Here is a 20,598-nt window from a genome sequence, read left to right as displayed (position 1 = left end):
TATGAGCAGTAAGTAGCCTAGTGCTGGACTTGCTGATTTTTACAACTCTGATGGTTCTTGCAGGAACTATTTTGTTGTTGTTGTTGCTTTTTTCTCAAAGCATGCTCATGTAGGGATCCAGCATTTGTTATTGTTAAGAAAATATAAATTTTTATCCATATTAGTTATTACTCATGGGTAGTGATTAATCTCTGTCACTAGTACTTACAGGAGAAAAACGTTATATGTGCATGCAGTTTTGTTGGTCCTTGCAGTTCCAGGTGTGATAGTGCCTAACAAACACAGATTTGAATGCTTTACACCAACTTCAATACGCTATAAGAACTTCACTGAGTGCTCCACTCTTAAAAAAAAAAGTAACTACACCCCCAAAAATGCTTTAACTGTACTCAAAAGCTCAGGAAGCCTCTGATCTTTGAGTGTGGTGTTTTTGGGACTTACAACCATTTTGGGACTTACAACCATTTAGTCAATCCTGAAGTCTTGTTTCATACAGTATGTGCTATAATCATATATTAGTATAAGCGAAAATTACATAATATTTGTGTTTAGTAAAGCTAAATATTTAATTTTTTCCCCTAAGATAGGTTAGCCCTGACTGGCAGAGATAAGCTGAAGCAGATTTTTCAATAATTAATGGAACCTTTCTTGGTTTTATATTTTGTATGCACAGTGACCTATTACAGATTAAATAAAAAAAAAAAAAAAAAAGATTTTCCTGCTTGTTTTAAACTAATTTAGAGCATATGAAATTGAAGTAAAAATAAGCTTAGCAACCTCTATAGTAAGTATACATTTTTCAAGGCTTTCAAATATTCCTTTCCCTCATGTTGACACTTATCCTTGGAAAAAAAAATAGGAAGAGAAAATGCCTCTATGGTGGTTCTTTTTGCTCACATCTTCTTTTGTGCTGTGCTCACTGAGTTTTTGGTGACTTCTGAAATGCAGAGATTTCACCTTTCCTGCCTGGGCATTCTTAAGGCCAAGATTTTGTACCTTTACGAGTGCCAGCTTTTAAATCATCAAGTTTTAACAATTAATCCCATTCAGGTCAGACCAGAAAAAGGTTTTATGTTAATTGCTAGTAATTATAATATTGCTAGTAACAATTCTTCATGGGAAACAATCAGCCATATTTTAAATGCATGGGATGCAGTGTTACAAACCAGAGCAAAACAAGACCTCATCAAATTTTAGCCTTATCTCTATTTAGGATTCGACCATCACATGCTCATAATCACACTGTAGTCAGATTCAAAATGTAGCAATAAACGTGGTCATTGCTGGCCATTTGTGAATGTGTTAATCTCAAGCATAGACAAAGCTTTAACTGCATGGGTTTAATATATTGAACATGCCATAATGTTATAAAAAAAATAATTCTCATTTTAGCCTACTTTTTTCAGCCTCAGATCCCTAATGCAAACCTTGTAACGCTGTACAATCGCCTCTTACTTAGAGGTTCCTTTCTCTATATATAGACGTGTGCAGTCAGAAAACTGAACGTTTCTGTGGGAAGAAACACTCTTCTCTCCCACCCATCTGTATGATTATTCCAAAGCTCCTTTTGATTGTGCTGCAGTCTTCTTTTTGAAGTCTTCAAGTATGCAAAAACTCTGTTTCCTCTCCTTCCTGTTACCCATTTTATGTTGACAGTAGAAAAGCAATTAGATGGTTCTAATGTTAACTTCACATATACAGTAAGAATTAGTCCATTGTTTTGGTCAAAGCCATTTTATGGCCTTTTGCACTGATAAGAGTCTTCCTGCCTTCCTGGTGGCAGATTTTAATTAGCCTTCAGTGGCAGTTTCAGACCCAAAGGTACACCAAATGTAGATCAAGGTTTTAGACTGGAAAAGGAGGGGTCCTGCAGCCTGGGAGCAGTTCTATAGGTAGGTGTGCTGGGTGAAGTTAAAATTTTGGCAAGCATTTATTTCCGAAGTAAATGTAAGTCTGTGAATCCCATGATACATGCTTCTCTTTTCTTGTGACAAAATTAAGCTGCTCAGTCCTGTTGACCCGTGTCTTGCAGGGCTGTGTTTTCTTATTATCATCTCTGGAAACTGCTGAGAGTAGCTTTGCTCCCTGCTACTTCAGCCTTCTACCCCCATGTTAAAAAAATAAGGTAGAGAGAATTCTTTATATGAACTGTAAATGTCCTGGTTCATAGATTGTGACCTTATTTACCTTCATGAGGGAAGCCGTGCTGGCTTCCAGTGTCTTTATTCTTCACCAGATCTGTCTCTGCTTTAATTTTAACAAAGACAACTTTATATACTTGCAGCTCATGGAGGTTTGCGTCCATCCTCCTTGGCCTAAACCTCAGTCTGCTGCTCTCTGCAGGTGTCTCTTTCCCCAGGCTGGCTGTACTGCCTTTATCCCCCTGCCTTGGCTGAGCCCTCGCTCCAGTGATACTTGCTCCTGGACCACAGAGATTTGGGACTGAGCACCATATAGTGCCTCCGCAGGCAGGGCCCAGGCTCATATGGCCGGGACTCAACATTAGACAGGAGGGTATCATGCTCTCGGCATCCCTCCCTGACTGAACATCTTCTGCAGGAGGGTGGGACAACGGTTGTAGGGTTCACGGAGGACCTGAGCCCTGGAAACACACGGCTTCGAGCAGTCTCCTGTGGGGACACCTGTCACCCCTCAGGAGGGGAGGTGTTCCAGGGTCTGCCAGGGCCCACTGAGGTGGACTTCGTGGCGTGGTGCTACCAGAGCATCCTCTCAGACCGTTCATGTTCTTGCTCTTTCTCTAAGTGATCAGGAACACTAGGCCAGCTTGAGCCAAGAGGTGTAAAACAAGTCTGCCGAGTGGGGACTCCAGAGACATCCACCTTCAGTCTGTGCTGTGGTTAGCATGGATGGAGGTTATCTCTGGAGACATCCTGTATGCTCCATGAATGAAAGAAGAGACAAGGTCCCCGTGTCCCGGGATCCTTCCAATCCACTCCGAAGATGTTCTGTGACAAGGTGCAGCGAGGCAGTGCCATAACCCAAGTTTCTAATACTGATAGACTTGTGTAGTTAAAGAGTCAGAGAAAACCCAGTTAATCCACCACAAATCACAAAGAGGAGTCTAGGGGAAGAACATTCTTGCGTCTTCTGTGTCAGCTGAGGGGATGGAGATGTGTGGTTTAGCACTTTCTAGAGTCATATGAATATTTCTGTTGGATGTTGGTCTTCCTGGTGTGGGAAGAGCATGTGGTGTGTAGTTTACAGGCAGGATAGCATAAAGCACAGAAGCTGGAAATGTCATGTTGAAGATATGCCAGACAATATATGAGTAGAGTGGGGGGCAGGCATACTTTGGTACCTGAAGGCTTCAACGCAGCCAAAGCGTGCCTGGAACCTGTGTAAACACTGAGATTTCGGGTCAGTGTTAAAGTCTGCCACTACAGCTTTATTACTGTTAGTCCCCATGCCAGATAGGCCCAGGTTTGTAAGGCTGTGTTTGCTGTTGCTGTGTTCACACCTTCATTTGCTGGCTGGGTAAATGTGTGGAAAAAGGATTTATTTGAGATGTGGAGTTCACATGTTTGAATCTTCCATTACCTGCTGGAAATGCCCTTGTACTTTGTCCAGCAAACAGCTGGAGAAGAGACTTGAGTGAACCCAGAGGAGAAGTGATAAGGTGTACAGAAATATTAAAACTAGGAAGCAATTCAATACAACTCTTTCCAGATGGTGTTATGAATGTTGTACTGAAAGACAGTTTTGCTTTGCCTTCTTCAAGCCTAACATGAGTGAAAATATGCTTAGGGCTTGAGCCTACAGCCTGGATATACTGTATCAGACACTGGGTATACCAGCAGTCTGCAAATAGTCGGGGTGGGGACATAAGAGGAGAGCACTATAATTAAAGAGGTAATTACAGGTGCAATGGCGCTACTGGAGGAAAATATATTTGTAAAGTCATCTTGGGCCACCTGCTGCATTTATAGAACAAAGTTCAGTTAATATGAAAGCTCTTACTTTCTGGGGGTGGTTTGCTCTGAGCAGAAGAAGAGGAAGGTGGACACTTTACTTCTCTGACGCTCTTCTCTTGTGATGAATCAGAGAGGAATTTCTCTAGCAGAAATGAGGAGCTATTATTTTTTCTCCGAATGGTGTTCCTGGTTGGATTATGTGGCACAGGGTAAGTTGGGTTAACTTTATAAAATCACCTAGATCTTCTAAATGTCAACAGGCTGTGCAGCCTGCCAAGTCAGGGGTGTGTGTAAGGTGTGTGACTGGGATCTGTGTTCTTGGAAGCATCTTGAACTACGTGTTTTGTATGTGCCAGAAAAGCATATGCATTTCAAGAGTTACCAGTATAAATTTTGCTAGATCGTTAATTCCTGAAAATGAATTTTGTCCACATTGTTGGTAAAGTTTTTTAGTGCTTAAATTTTAAATCCCCTTTTCCAAAGCAAGTCCAATTTAATTTATGATCTCAATTTTCATGTAAACTTCTTGTAGAACTCTGTCCTCTCAAATAGCACCCCCCAAAACTTGTTACCATTTAATTTCTGTGGAATTCTTGAGTGAAATGATTTATTGGGCTCAGCCAAATTACCCAGTGAAAAGTCAGCACATCAGCAAAAACATTGTCACAGCTGACATCCTTCCAAAGTCAGAAAAGTTCCCAAGCAGTATGTCCATCAAAAGAGATCTGCTTCTTCCCTCAGAAGTCATCTCAAACTTTTGTAGGGCAGTTTATGCTGCCGGAATCAGCTCAATGTATGTTTTCAGATAAAGAGATTGTTGTAGTTTCAGACATACCAATTCAGCAACATTGGTAAAATGTTTATCTTCCTCCACTCGGGTGTCTGTATTGACTTGTCCCATAAAACTGAGGGACCCCAGCCTCATTTTTTATCTTTTTTCTTGCATTTTTGAATTTCAGTTTTTTCTTAATTTAAAATCTTTATAAGGAAATGCATGGTTCAAGGGGTGGAATTTACAATCACAGTAAGATGCATGCTGTAATAGTAACTACAAATATTTAGACTGGATGACGTTATCAGCCAATTTCTAGAGAATAATCCCATGTAAGATCTCTGAATCTTATTGTTTCCTGTTCCTTGTGTGAAAAAGCTATTTGAATTCTTTTTTAAATAACAAAAAAAGTATAATATTATAAATTATGATGTTATAAAAGTTAATATTTTAAAATTCTTGGTGCCTTACTCGATTTGTAGGCTAATAGATTGTACTTTTCTAATTGTGCATATAATGATGAAGGAATATGTAGGCTTTGGGACACTGATGTAGTCCACATTCCTCCTGGTGATGAATCCACCAAGAAAAAATGATGCAAAATAGTCATTGTGTTAGTAGGTCATATGCTATTTATACATGGCAATTTTTGTCCTATAAATTAATGAAATACTCTAAGAAAGTGTCTTGTAAACTTGTAGAAAAGATAAAAAAAGTTGTAATTTCTTTGGAAAGCTTTCCTTCCTGCTTAAGGAATATAAATTCTGTGGTAGCTGCATCAGCTCTCCCTTTTTAACTTTCCAATTTTTCTTTTAATTTTGGTATTGCATTTAGGGATGTAAGCAAAAAAGTGTGAAAGACACACATGCACACACACGTATGCACATGCCATTAGGGACAATACAAGAACTTGCTGATAGACTCCTCTTCCAGCTGATCCACTGACTCTGAACTCCTCAAGATTGTACCCTTGCCCCTTGGACCTCCTAAACCTCTGCCTATGGTTTTCTCCTTGTCCCTGTTTCCTAGGATTTAAGCTCTTGTAAGAGTCTCTTACAAGAAGACCTTTTCTAAGAGCTGTTGTGTGATATTCAGGGAGTCAATTCATGTAAAACGAATCCTCAGAAAACAAAATCTGACTGTGCGTGCAACTCTTGAAATGGGGAAAAATGTATTGCTGAACATTAGTGCTGTTTTAAATGCCCATTTAATTAGAGCATATATGGTATTTTATATACGGGATTTTATATACGGGATGAGTTAGGAGAAAGTTACACTTTCACCACTTTCATGGCTGCTGAAAAGCTTATATCTTTATGAGGAAAGGAGATTTGCAAAAATAATGCAATAGTGGAAAAAAATTACTTACTGTTTCCCTGGTGAATATGCAGAGACACTTCAATAATTTGGAACAAAAGCGACTTCCTATTTTTACAGCATGCTTTTGCTTTTCTGGATGGAGAATTGTCAACAATAAGATGTTTACTCTCTGGGCAGAACCAGTCCTGGAGCCAGGATGTAATTTTATTTATTCCCTTTATCTTCTTCATTGTTCTTTCAAGACATTTGCAATCTCATGTGTTGTTGCAAACTGTTTAGCTAGAGTAAAGTCATGCTTAATAAGATGGTCTGTATAACTTCCTTTTACTGTGTATACTTCTAGTGCTTAGCAAAATCCCACATGATCATCAAATTAACTTCAAAGGTGAATCTAACCTGGAAAGTCTGAACATATGTGGTCTCATGGTAAACCAAGCTAAGTTAAAAGGATCAAGGTTTACTGTAAGATTTCCAGCACTTCCTGATTTGAAGTAATCCTTTTTTTTTTTTTCGATTTCAGAAACACTATGTCTTCTCCCAAAGCAGGAAGTGAAGATCAACACAACTTTTGTGTTTCGTTTCTTGTTCAGTGATCTTTGAAAAAAATCCCACTGATTCTATTTTAGTCAGCGGTTAATGCGACCTCACATACAACTTCTGTTTCTTGCACTTTGACTTGAGTTTGGCATGAAACCTTCCCGAATCTTGTCGGTCGGTGTTTTTTTCTAAAATTAATGGACAAAGCCTACTGATAATGTTAGTTTTCCCATTTACTTACTCTTCTTCAGTATCTGTCAGCAGTCTTTGGTTGAGAATGAGAGTCGCACACCATTTCACTGAGTGACAGGGCTGTTGGATAGGTTAATTCTTTCCTATTGGAGAGAGGCTGAAGAACGAATGGGAGCTTTGAAGAATGAAGGAGCCTACAGGAATCTTCTGTAGGAACTTCTTCTTACCTCTTTTTATCCCCGGGTGGATAAATCTCACATTTTTCCACTTGCAATGTTGTCAGCATGCAGTAAATCTCAGTCCAATCTTGTTATTTTCATCAGACTTGCATTTGTTTCTAATTTCAAAGTTTCTAATCAATTTTAGAAATTATGAAGTAGAGGACACAAAAACATCAATCCGTTAAAGCAGGAGTAGCTTGACGTTGTTTTAAGTAAGGAGTTTTGTCCAATTAACAACCACTTAGGAGTTGTGGGGCAGCTAGAAAGAAGTTATATTCATGAATGATCCTATAATTTCAGGTGTGAGTAGGTAGCTGGGAATATACTTCAAAAATTGTAATAGGTACAATTCCGGTGATAATTTATCTTAGAGCTGTCATGGACTACAACAGCCCTTGTGGTTTGTGAATCACGCTGCAGTAATCTAACTTGTACGGGGCTCTATTCTGAAAATTAGAATTTCAGATGGATGGTATTAACATAGTTTCTTAGTCGTATTAGTCATGAGTAATTCTCTAAATGAATTTATCTTTTGTTTGATTTCTCTGAGAAATCACTTTAGAAGCCTACAGAATATGTGACATACATCAGAGGCTACTTGAAGAACTTGTTCAAATGTGTCCCTTCGCTTCTGGGGAAGGAGTTAATTGCTTTTCAGGCTTTTATTCGAAGGAAAGATATGATCTATATTTCCATCCTTTTCTTCTTTTAGGTGAAAGTCATAAGCTTTCATGAAACATAAGCAAATTGTTTTAAGCAGTGAGTTTGCGTAGGAGAATTGCTCTTTAAATTCTCAACTTTCATGACCATTGTTTCTATTTTAGCCAAACATGCTTATTTTAGTCAATTATCTAATTCATACCATCTTTGATGGACTCAAAAGGTTTGTATGATAAAATGGAGAGCAATCAGAAAGCCAATTGTCTTGTGCTTAAAGAGAGCTAGCATGTGAAACAAGATTTCAAGACATTGCATCTATCCTACTACAGAGGCATTTTGCCTTTCCAATACTACCAGACATACAAGTCTGGTGCGAGGTTTTCACACCAGAAACTCAAAACACATCCTTCCTGGGAGTCCAAAACTATACAGTTCTTCTTCAACTCACTGTCAAAATCTCTAGCTTTTGTCATATAAGCCTCTAGGATTCCAGTAGCGCGTATTCATACATTTTAACTGGATTGTGTACGTGGTGCACAGGTAATGTTTTGATATCTATCTCCATAATATCTACCCCTATGGCTGTCAAAGATTGAGTAAGGACTTCAGGTACAAGCAAAGGTGTTCTCTACTATCTTCTTCAGCATAAACTTTTCCTCTTTTAATTGGTAGCATTTGACCTTGGTTCCTTCTCTTTTTTTTTTTTCCTCCCAACTTCCAGCTATTGAAAATTATGTTCTTTGTCTGCACCATGAGTTGTATTGATAATTTTTGCAGATGTTGTCACATGAATTTGTTAGAGTTATTTTAGGAATACTTTACTTGGAGAAAAAAAAAAAAAAAAAACCTAAGTGATTTAAAAAAAAAAAAAAAGTCATCTGTGAGTGTTTTTCTATGTGATTAGAACAGATTTTCAAAGATGAGAAGCAAAATTCTCAGATGTCAGTGAAGTCAAAACATTTTTATCATAGGATCATAGGACAGCATGGGTTGGAAGCTAGTTCCAACCCCCCTGCCACAGACATGGATGCCACCCACTAAATGCTATACTTTGCTTACAAAAATCAAACAGGATTTGTTACTTGAATCAGATAAGATGTGACAGTCTCCAGATGCGTGTGCTGAATAATGATAAGCAGTACTAATTTAATATTTCATGAAAAGATATCTGGTTGGACCAAATGAAGTATAATAGTTGCTTGTGATGAAGACATGCAGTGTTTCACAGACGAAGCAATCTGTAGACACAACAAAGCACCCTATGGCAGAAAAAAAAAAAAAAAAAAAGAATATAGATTTAATCATCTTACAACTCAAGCAACATGGCAAAACGTATTAGAAATACGTTTGGACTCAGGTATCAGCTTTCTCCCTGACAGTGCCTCAGCCGCCACGTGGCAGTGGATCCCGTTTACAACCTAACCATCTGCAGTTTGTCCAGGATTTTGAGGATAAAGCTCTTACAGTTGCAAGAGTGCAACTCCATCCAGTATTTTCCATCCTGGCACGCTTCTGTTATGAGGTAATTTTAAAAACAGAAAAGGCATTCCCAAACCTATCTTATCAGATGGGTTTTCAGCCATTCACCCAGTTAGAGGTCACCTCAGTTTAGACTTCTTCGGTGTTACGGAGTAACCTGGCCTATTTTGGGGGAGCAGGGAGTCGTAAACAGAGTAATAACAACTGTTTTCCACATTAGATTGCTTCCTTCTCTCGATTACAAAAGCCTATTATTATTATTGTTTACACTTAAACAATGAGAATGCTCTGTCCCCTCTCTCCCTGTCCCAAGGCACGCAAAGCCAGACCCCTCACCGTCCACACAAGCTTTGTGGACTCACCACAACACAGGTCGTCATTGCATTGCTGCCCAAAGGTCTCCTCTCTAAACAATGGACTTGTTCGTTCTTGGATAGCTTCAGTTTTGTAAAAACAATTTCCTTCACACGACTCCATTTTAGAAAGGAAAAAACAGAGACTGCAGCCAGTACCTGCAAACAGCATCAGTACTTCAAAGACAGCAGGCATCTTTTAGAGCACAGTACCCATAGCTAAGCAAGCGAGACGAGACAAAATGGTCTAAAACAATAATACAAGAACAGAGGAAACGTGACAAAGTAGGCTTTGGGTTACAGTTTGCCAAATCAGGGAGCATGCCAGGAGTATCTCAACCAGCTCCTCATCTCTGCTGGTCCATGGGAGGCAATAAGTTCAGGGCAGATGCTCCATGTGGAAGCCAGCTCAGGTGAGACCTGAATCCATTTCTCACTGTTTCATGACTCAAGAGAAACCTCAGTTACTGGTTTATACCATCGTGCTTGAGCTGAAGAGCTCTTTCTTTTTTTTTTAAAAAAAAAAAAAAAAAAAAAGCAGTTGCATAAGCTCCTCACCAGCCAACTGCTTGTGGCTGCACCTGTGAACCTTTAAATGCCTCTGAACCTGGCCCAGCTGGGTTGGCTGAAGCTGAATACTAGTCAGCTGCCAGGAGGTGCCAGACAGATCGACATACGCTGCTTTTTTGGGCAAGCTGATGATAGAGCTGCAAGTCTTTTCCTTCCACTCAGGTACAGTAAGAGCTCCTGCCTTCTTGCCTGAAGAAGAAAACATGAAACAAGCTCAACTAGGTCATGGCTTGTTGGTGGTTGAGACTCATATACTTACGTGTTTTTATTTATTTGTAGCTGAGCTGCTGTTTCCTTCGTTAGCTAGTGAACTACGGAGATTAAAAGGAAGATACCTTTCTTCTTTTTTTTTTTTTCTGCTCTAAGGAATTACATGCAAATAACACAGGAACTTGAGTACATCTTATATATAAGCTGTATCAAACTTCTTCATAGTATAGGAGAAGAAATTCCAGTGAAGAATAATCTCTGAGAGCTGCTGGAAAATATTTCCACAATCTCAGGAGGCAAAAAAATGGAATATTTGTGGCATCCTTGCACCTTACTTTAACCAAGTGCTACTTAAGAAGTCTGTATAACTTTTTTCTTAAACAGAAATCCCATTTATTGCCCTGAAATTTCCCTCAGAAATAAGGAGGGCAGCAAATAAACCCTAGCTGGGGTGTGAGGATACTGTTAATATTTTTAACGTTATTTTGATGTTCTCTTCATGTCTGAGCAATACTTTTGGCTCTTTGCTGATCCTTGGGGTTGCCTGGGTATCTGTATTTGTTATACTCAATATAGTGTGTGTGGTGACCTAAAAAAGTGTAAAAATGTGTTCAGCATTGGCTAAACCACTGTAACTTGGGGTACAAGGCAGTAGTGGTCGCAGGCTGTTCTGTGATTGAGTCAGAGAAAAGGAGGCTTTTGGCCATCCTTCAGCCAAGGATGTGAAATCTGTCCTGTTAAAAAGGATGCTGCTGAATACTTCAAAGACTGGCTGGAGGATGAGACCTTAATTGGAGGAGCCTTATTTGCTTCCACCATACTGCAGGGAACTACAAAGATGATAGAGCTGTGAGTCTTTTCCTTCCACTCAGGTACGGTAAGAACTTCTGCCTTCTTGCCTGAAGAAGAAAGCATGACACCTTACCTTTGATCTGCTTGCCCTGCACTCTTCTCTTAGTGCAAATACAAGGGTAAAAGCCAAGTTAAAATTATGTCATACTGATTGAGTATGCACATGGTAAGTAGCAGGTGATCTGTCCGTGCTGTTGTCAGTTCGGTTGGATGGAGAGCACCTTGTGACACTGGAGAAATTGAACGTTGGCTTCTGTGTGTGAGGGGTGGGGTGGTGTTTCTTACAGGATATACAGAAACTTAAAGAAGATAAAAAGAGGGAGCAAGATATATGACCTACCAGCTGTACCCCTTTTTGAAGTTGTCACTTTGCACCTCAGCTATTTTGACCTCAAGAGGTAGTAAGTATTCTTCCCCACTATTTTACTGACAGTCTTCAGCACCTGACTCTCCTCATCTCAGCAGTGAGATGGAAGAAAGACAGGAGCTGCTGGCAAACGCATGCAATTTTTGCAGAGGCAACAAGGGGAAGAGCAGAGAATGGCTGGGGGCAGTCTGTAGGTTGTTCCCTACTCATCTGAGTGTTGAGGATGTGAGATCAGGTGCTGTGTGTGTCATCACAAGTGGAATTTGCTCCTTAGTCTTCATTTCATCCTTCTTTCTGTGTCCATTCTCCATTAGGAAAAGGCCGTGAAGCACCAAACTGTTTCAAAAGGTTTTTTTGGAGTTGAGATTTTACCCGAGAACTGGGCAGGATTTGATTTCTGTTAATTGCAAAATCCTAATCAGTGGAGGTTAGGAGGTGATGTGGTAGGTTTTTATAGGTCTTTCCTCCTTGTTAGCTAAAGCTTTGCATAATTGCCTTTCTTTCATGGCTGGTGCATCTACTTTAGTTGCTGCTCATCTCAAAACAGCACGAAGGTTTTTGAGGCGAAGTTGGAGGCTAACACTAATAAAGCACCCGTGGCAGAGGAGTGGTTTTGTTGTTTGAATCCACAGCCTTGCCTGTGCCGTCACACCTAGGCCAAAAGTAAATACAGTGATAGTGCAGGTAGCAGTACTTAATGAGGAAAACGAAGGCAATGCTGCTGTTAAAAAGCTCGGACTCCATGCTGCTATTCTGAGCAGCCCAGGAAGCATCCTAGGAAGCTGCAGAAGAAGGAAAATGTCTGTTGCTTTGGGTTGATTAAAATCTCAGGGACTGGCTGCTTTTTCAATCAGGTAAGGGTATATGTTTCCTGTTTGCTTCCCAAAGAATAGAAACAGGACACAGTTACAGCTGCTGTGTGTCTTTGCAGTTGTTGGTGTATTTTATAACAGTTTTTTGGAGGTCTAGATTATTATTTTTTTTTGTAGTCGGTGGCTTTTTAAAGTGTTTTATTAAAGGGATCACTGTATTTTGTATGATACAATTATTTTTTTTCTTACAAATACTGCATCTACAATGGGAGAAATTAAGATGTAATTTTGGGAACCCCTAAGTGGAGGGATTGGTGTATTTTGAAGATTGCTTTTTTTCAAACATTTTGTGTGATTGGGGACTTGTTGAGTTGCATGGCCACATGATCCTTGTTGTGCATGTCTTGACCACAAGAAGTCCAAATTGTGAGTCAAAATCAAAACTGGCTTGAAAAATAAACTGCTAGGAGGACAATTGTATATTTATCTGATCTGTTATGTGGGTTTTCACCATTCTGAAGTGTAACCTCAGAATAATGCGGGATAGACTACTCTTGAAGCATCAATAAGAGTTGAGGGCAATGGCCTAATCAGAAAGATTTTGTCTAAACTCACAATCTGAAACGACAGGTAACTGAGGTCACCTAGCAGCCATTTCTTTTTATTTTTTTGTATTTCATTGGGAGCTACAAGTGATCCTACAATACTAAAGTATGATAAGTAACTTGTTCAGAAGCACGCCAACTAATTGTTTCTAGAGACGTGATGGAACGAGTATTTTCTGTCTCGGATCTTGGACCAAAAGCAAGTTTCACTTCTGTCTGTCCTGTTTGCTCTTCCAGGATTTTGGGGAATGGTGATTTCTGAAAAAGTTGTTTTCCTTTCCTTCCTTTGTGATAAATAGTTTTGCAGCCTTTATCTGTGTTCATCAGTGTTGCGGAGCATTTTATATTTTTGTTGGAACGCGTTCTCCCGCAGTGTTTGACCTGAAGGTTTTTCTGCTTCCTGAGTGTCTTGTTAATCTGGAAAAAAAATAATTGTGTACTTTAAGGGGTCACAAAAAGGGTTTCCTATCATTGATGAATTTTTATTTTATACTTTGGCTATAAATATAGGTATGACTGTGGTACAACGCTTCATTTGTTGTAATGGTGTCTGTTGGTTTGCCTTGCTTTCTGGAGCAATGTTGTTATTTGTGTGTGTGTACATAAACATTTACATTTCAGAATATAAAGTAGACCTGCTTTTCCTTTCCTGAGTTCTGTTCCTGGGGTGTTTTCATCACATGTTCCTGTTGCCATTCGTTACTATTGAGTTTTCCTTTCTGCTACCACGAAACCCTACATCCGTTTCCTCTTCTCTCTTCCACTTGCTCCTTTAATCCTACTGTTGCTATAATGGGTCCCATCCTCAGGATTTTTTCAGAATTTTGGTCCTAGCTTCTATGTAATATTAGTGGTGATCTGCATCCACTTCTAATTACAGTTTTCAATTTTTGTCAGACTGCAATCTCTGGTCTACTCAATTTTGAATCCTGTGTTTGACAGCATCAGCATGGAGCCAGTTGTCCTCTTTTCCTCATCTCCATGGCATTTGACTGATCATGTCAGATTGCAGACACTTTTGTATGGGTACTGCTGCTGTTTGTGAAGTTAAAGAGGTCAAATCCATTTATTTTGCAGCTGTGGACAGACAGAACTGTCACCAAAGACCACAGGATAACTCCTGCATGGTTCAGCTTTGACCTGAAGAAAAAGTCCATTTCTTGTCTCTTTGAAATGGAAACCACGGTAAATCCTGCCGCACAGTGAAGGGGAGACCTATGATTAGAGACTTGCAGGAGCTTGTTTGGAAAGGACACATAGGAAAGTATAAACTCATTAAAACTCAGTTCACAGAACACCAAAAATATTTCATTTTGAAATCAGGAATGAAAACGGATGATAAGAGCATCCAGTGGCCAGGCTTCTGGTGTGTTTTTGTTTGTTTGTTTTGGAAATTTTTAAGTGTAGTCATGGGGTTGGAGAACTGGAGGTGTGTTGTGCTTCCTTAGAAATTGCAGTAGTCTTTTTGTCTTACTTTCTGGATACCTGATGTAAGGTATGTGATCTTCAAAGCTTTGAAGTTTATTGTTGTCTTATAGTGCAAAGACTACTTTTGAAATGTAGTTTCTCAGTGGTTTTTCTCATTTCTTACTAGATGTGTCTTTCAAAATGATATTGCAGGATTCATCCTATTAATTGAACAGTATCCTTCACCTTTTAAGTGTTCCAGCAACTATTGGTATTGCCAGCATACTCATTTTCATAGGAAGAGTGTCTCTCTTCATGGATGGTGGTTTTTTATTGCTTTTCTCTCACCACAAATTTTGATTGCTCACACTTGCTAAAACTCAGATGTTCGTGTGATAAAGAGACCTTTCTGATGACTTAGCATCCAAATCAAAAACGGTTAAAGTTGTTTCAAAATTGGTTAGTTCTGTTGTTACATAGAAATTTAGCAAGCTGCTAGTATTGGGTTAGTAAAGAAATATTTCTATAATGGATTTTTAGCAGTATATGTGTGTATATAAACTCACTTTTAATGAAAATTGAATCTTTTGATGCAAATGAGAGAGAATTGGCAATTTCGAATGCGTGATGACTTTAAAAAGAATTAAACCTTTTTTGCATTTGTTCTTTGAAAAACCCTCGTGAAGTATTAAAAGGAGAAAATGACTAGGGCTTTTAAATAGTCTAGTATGCTAACGTAGGTGCTCACTGGTGATGCATCAAAATGTTTAATGTCTTCACGGCTCCACCCAGTTACACAGTCTGTGGTTACAGGTGTGAGTTAGGTGTATTCTGCTAGCTTTTTTTTTAGGGAGAGTGCACATTTACATTATGCTAAGTATGATCCTATAAGGATGATTCGTCATGCTGAATCACGCAAAGTGGCAGATCATCTTACTGATGTGCTTATTGCTAGGTGCTACACCCTGAAGGAAAAAATACATCTGTAGCTATACTTTTACTATCGACTTATCAAACTTAAATATTTAAGGTGCAGCCAAAACTTCCCTCTCTGGGTTGCACAGAACTGAAATGACACAGCCTCTTACCCTTCATGATTTCGCATTCATCCTTTAAAAGCTTCTCCCGTGGTATTTTCCTCTTCTCTGTGGGCTGCAGTATTTCAGTCATAGACCAGGATGAGATTGACTTCAGCATGGTAGGACTTCTAATGTATTTTCTTGCATTTATAAATATACCCATGTCTTGACATAGATTTTTCTTATGAGGGCTGTTGTTCCTCTGTGTTTGAATAGAGCTGGAATTTTCCCCTAAGTCTTGTTGCTAATGTGCATGCCCACATGTTGCATGCCCTCTCCACTTGTGTTTCAATCTCAACAATAAAGTCTAGGAAGGGGTTTTGTGCTCAACACATTTGTTCTTTTTTGTTGTTGCTGTTCTCTTGAAGCACGCAGCAAGGAGACAAGGTATTATAAGCACAAAACAAATGCTTCCCCACGCACATGCTCCAAAATAGAGTGCTAAAATAAAAATGCATTCAGTTCCTGGCTGGACCCTTCTTTTCACAAGTGCATGGTTCATACTCTGTTTCATGGCAATGTGGAGCATTTCTGGCTAGTGAAATTTTGAGTTTTCTTTGCTAGGGAAAACCACTTTTATCTAAAATAGTTTTTAGCAAGGTGCCTGTGGCCACTTTCCTTAGAGATGCTATTCCTGGGTTCCTACCCACTCCAGCAAACTAGGAGCAGCCTCAGTCCCTTGTACACCGCCTGAGCTCTTCACCCCATTTCTTCATGTATGTCCTTCAACCTAAGGACACTCAAGAGTCCTGAAGGTGAGAGGTGAAGATATGTCTAGTTGGTTAATCATGAAGGATAGTAGGATTGAAACAACATTATATTTTGATTCTCTCAGACACGGTCATTACTAGGCCTTAAGTTGTCCACAAAGCTAAGTGGGAGCATGGAGGATGGATATTACATGCATCTGTTGCACTAGTCCCAGAAATTAGATTATTTTTAAACTAGTACTTGGTTTTCTCATGAATGATTCACTCTGCTGTTTCCTCTGCTCTGAAATTTTTAAGACAGCAGCCTGTTCAGAGGTTATTGTCCATGTTATTGTGCACATCATGAAGGGATTGTGGAATAGAGTACTTCTGGTTGGAAGGGACCTACGAAGATCCTCAAGTCCAACTGTCATACTTCTATGGGGCTGAACCAAAGTTAAAACATATCATCCAGAGCATTATCCTAATGCCTCTTAAAGGCAGACAGGCCCAGGGCATCAACCACCTCTCCAGGAAGCCTGTCCCAGTGTTTGACAATGCTCTCGATAAAGAATATTGTCCTAACGTCCAGCCTGAACCTCCCATGACACAGCTCTGAGCCATTGACATGCATCCTGTCACTAAATACCAGGGAGAAGACCTCCCCACTTCCCCTTCTCAGGAAGGTGCAGAGAGCAACAAGGTCACCCCTCAAGCTCCTCATCTCCAGTCTTGACAAACCCGGTGTCCTCAGCCTCTCTCACAGATATCTCACAGAATTTCTAGGTTGGAAGAGACCTCAAGATCATAAAGTCCAACCTCTGACCTAACACTAACAGTCCCCACTAAACCATACCCCTAAGCTCTACATCTAAACGTCTTTTAAAGACCTCCAGGGATGGTGACTCCACCACTTCCCTGGGCAGCCTGTTCCAGTGCCTCACAACCCTTTCAGTGAAGAAGTTCTTCCTAACATCTAACCTAAAACTCCCCTGGCTCAATTAAGCCCATTCCCCCTCGTCCTGTCACCAGGCACATGGGAGAACAGGCCAACCCCCACCTCGCTACAGCCTCCCTTGAGGTACCCATAGAGAGCGATAAGGTCGCCCCTGAGCCTCCTCTTCTCCAGGCTGAACAAGCCCAGCTCCCTCAGCCGCTCCTCGTAGGACTTGTTCTCCAGGCCCCTCACCAGCTTTGTCGCCCTTCTCTGCACCCGCTCAAGCACCTCCATGTCCTTCTTGTAGCGAGGGGCCCAAAACTGAACACAGTACTCGAGGTGCGGCCTCACCAGAGCCGAATACAGGGGGACGATCACCTCCCTAGCCCTGCTGGTCACACTGTTTCTTATCCTGGCTTGCATAAGAAACAGTGTGACCAGCAGGGCTAGGGAGGTGATCGTCCCCCTGTACTCGGCTCTGGTGAGGCCGCACCTTGAGTACTCTCCTCACAGGACGTGCCTTCCAGCCCTTTTACGTACCTCATTTTTCTCCTCTGGATGTGTTCAAAGACCTTAACATCCTTTTTATATTGCGGAGCCCAGAACTGCACACAATGTCCAAACCAGGGCCTCACCAATGCTACATACAGTGGGAAATTGCCCTCTCTTGACCGGCTGCCTGTGCCGTGTTTAGTACACCCCAAAATACATTTTGCCCTCTTGGTTGCCTGGGCATGCTGCTGGCTCGTACTGCCGTGCTCAATAGGCAGTGCTGGTGAACACAAGGGTTTACACTTCCTTTCTGTCTCAGCAGTGAGAACAAACACAGAGTCAGTGCACTGTAGGTGATTCTTTCTCCTCTTCTCCATTTGTGTTTGTTGGTTTTATTTTTTTTTTTTTCCTTACGGGAGTAGCCAGCTTGCCAAAATATCAGGTTCCTGTATCTTACTGGATGGGTGTGTGTGAGGGTGATACATTTCTAAAAAGGGTGTAGCTCCTCTTTCACTTGGTTTTAATCTTTGAATGGAGACCGTAAAGCTTCCTCTTCCTCTCTTTGCATGTTTGGAAAGCACACCTATGACTGTTTTATCATTGTGTAAGACTTCTGATAACAAGAGTTAGGTTTTCATCATGCTGTGTTGCAGGTGAGACCAAACCCCTGCTGCTATTAGCAGTAATATCTAGTCAGCCAAGCGTACTGCTCAGGACTCTCAGTAGCAAATGTCTGAGACTGGCTTTGTGCTGCTAAATAAGAAATGAGTATCATTGTGTATGCTTGATATACTATATAATACATAGTGGGAGTCTCTAGCTGCCTTAAGACCATTCTTCCTGGAGCCACGTTATGGTGCAAGAGCTAGAAATAAAATTCTGTGAGCTGTGGTCTCTGCCTGAGGACTAGAGCTCAAGATGCCGATCTAGAAGCACAAACCTCCACTGACAATCCTGGAAAAGAGTGAGTATGGACTTGGAGACAAGAGGGAGATCCTGTTTCTGACGTTGCAATAAATGCTGCCATCTGATCCATGACAGGTCACTTGATCTGTCTCAGCTTTCATGGATGTGATGGAACTGAAAGAGTATTTACATGACTCGTGGGAGTGGTGAGAAGACTCATTCACTAATTTTGATCTCTTTTCAAAATTAAATGTTGTAGTAATGACCTCCTGAAGTACAGAACAGTTAAGTAAAAATATTTCTAAGGAGGGTTATTTCTTTTAAATCTACCTTTCATTAAAAACATATGATATCACTTATTAATCTCTTGTAGTTTGATATACTACAGATTGCAATGGGCCTGAAATTGAAATAGCAGAGTTTAAAATAATCTGCCTAAATTACTTTCTCAGGCCATGTTTTAATGCCAGGCAATGAATAGACGCACTTATTGGTAGATTTATTATAATTTAGCAAATTGGTTTGTGATTACCAACAGGATGAGTGGTGAGAACACAGATGTGGGGCACTCCAGCAAATAACCTTTGGTGTGGTCTGTGGGTGGCTTGCAATTTGTTTGGTTTTGTGTTTATAGCCGGGTGTGCTGAAGCTGAAACTAAGCTCTTCCCCATCTGTAAATGGGATTTTATGAACAGATGTAACCATCAATCCTAGCTTTTTATCCTTGCTGTCCTTTTTCCTTGACCCCCTCTTGTCAAGAAAGGGCTCTTACAACATCTCGAAGGGAGGAAAAACAATCTCTTTGTTTTCGCATGGTTGTTGCTGTCACTCTCATTTATTGGTTTGCTCTTCATGGTAGGGAGTCTGGATTGCTGGTAGCTAATCTCAAGTGCATTCATTGACAGGTAGTCCATCACTGGGCAATTGCTTTAAAGGATCAAGCAAAGCAGCACTACTGAGCATTGGTGTCTGAAAGATCATATGGAATAGTTTATTTTCATTAACTGTTGCTTTAATTTCCCATTTTCTTACAGATAAAATTTGTACACCTTCAAGTAACGTGACTTTATAAGTTGTAATACATTTCCTTTTGGCAGTTCCTGCTGCTTTGGCAGGTGTCTTCCTAAGGAACAGGTGCTTAATGGGTTTGCCACCAAGCAAAACACCCTCGTTCAGTTCTGTCAAAGATGCTTGGGTGAGAACTTCCTCAGAAATATGACATGCCTGGTGCATTTCTAAGGAACTTTTAACCAAAGGCTCATTAGAAAATGACATCTGCCCCTGGGCAGTTCATTTCCTCATGTGCAGGACTTGGGGGATGGTTAGAAAAAGATGAAGATGGATTTACTGGGCAGCTTATCATTTGCTTAAAACTAGGGCTCTTAAACTGAGGGTCTTGATGCGCTGCACTTAGAATTATTTTTTTTCCTGACTGATAATATTAGGATATTTGTTCACATTTAGAGTCAAAGACTGAATTTAGCATATGCCAGCACTTGATGCAGGAAGACAAAACGTGGTAAGTAACCATGAACCAGCTAACCCCGTGGGGGACCTCTGGTCCCGCTGAAAGGCGCAGTTGCTCTGCGTGTAATTTGAAGAAAGGTATCGTGTCTCGGGTGGCTTGGCTTTGACTGAAAGATGGAGTTTTGTGCTCTCGCTGCATGCTGAAGACGGGCTTGCAGATAACTAGGTCACTGTCTGCCAAACTATTTTGCACAAAATCGATGAGGAGCAACATGACCTTAAGTCTGATCTCCTTGCTCTATGAAGATATTGCTGAATCGTGGCTTCTTCTGAAGAAATGCACAGGTGTGTCTATTTTTTTTTTCAGTTTTTCTTAATTACTTGATTGCAGGTCAGGGAGGAATTCAGTCAGACGACATCCTACTGAGGAAAACGTGACGTGTTTTTAGTACAAAGGCAGAAGTTGTACTCCTTTGTTCTCTGTGTACATGTGTATATAAGTATATTTTATTGTTATGGGTGGGCGTGTTCCGTGCTTGTGTAAATTTGCAGTGTGTATTTTTATTTCTGGATGTATTTCTCACTACCTCAGATGCATCCACCAAATCTATCCCAGTATTTCACATGGAAGGCACTTGACTTTGTTCAGGATTCGGTCGGGCAGTGATTATGGTGATCAGAAGCACTGTTAAGGCTTATGAGGAAGATCTGCTGTTGCAGCCATCCTGCTGTTCCTGAA

The 20,598-nt window shown here is 40.4% G+C and overlaps 1 protein-coding gene across 10 annotated transcripts in view; it reads left to right on the top strand.

Annotated features, from left to right (window-relative positions):
* Nucleotides 1-20,598, top strand: part of MCF2L (MCF.2 cell line derived transforming sequence like) — a 147,019-nt gene that overhangs the window by 47,881 nt on the left and 78,540 nt on the right. The gene's annotated exons all lie outside the window — the stretch shown is intronic.

The sequence above is a fragment of the Aythya fuligula genome, chromosome 1 (genome assembly GCF_009819795.1).
Source record: "Aythya fuligula isolate bAytFul2 chromosome 1, bAytFul2.pri, whole genome shotgun sequence".
NCBI lineage: Eukaryota > Metazoa > Chordata > Aves > Anseriformes > Anatidae > Aythya > Aythya fuligula.
The sequence above is the reverse complement of the archived record's forward strand: the minus strand, read 5'-3'. Positions and strand labels throughout refer to the sequence as shown.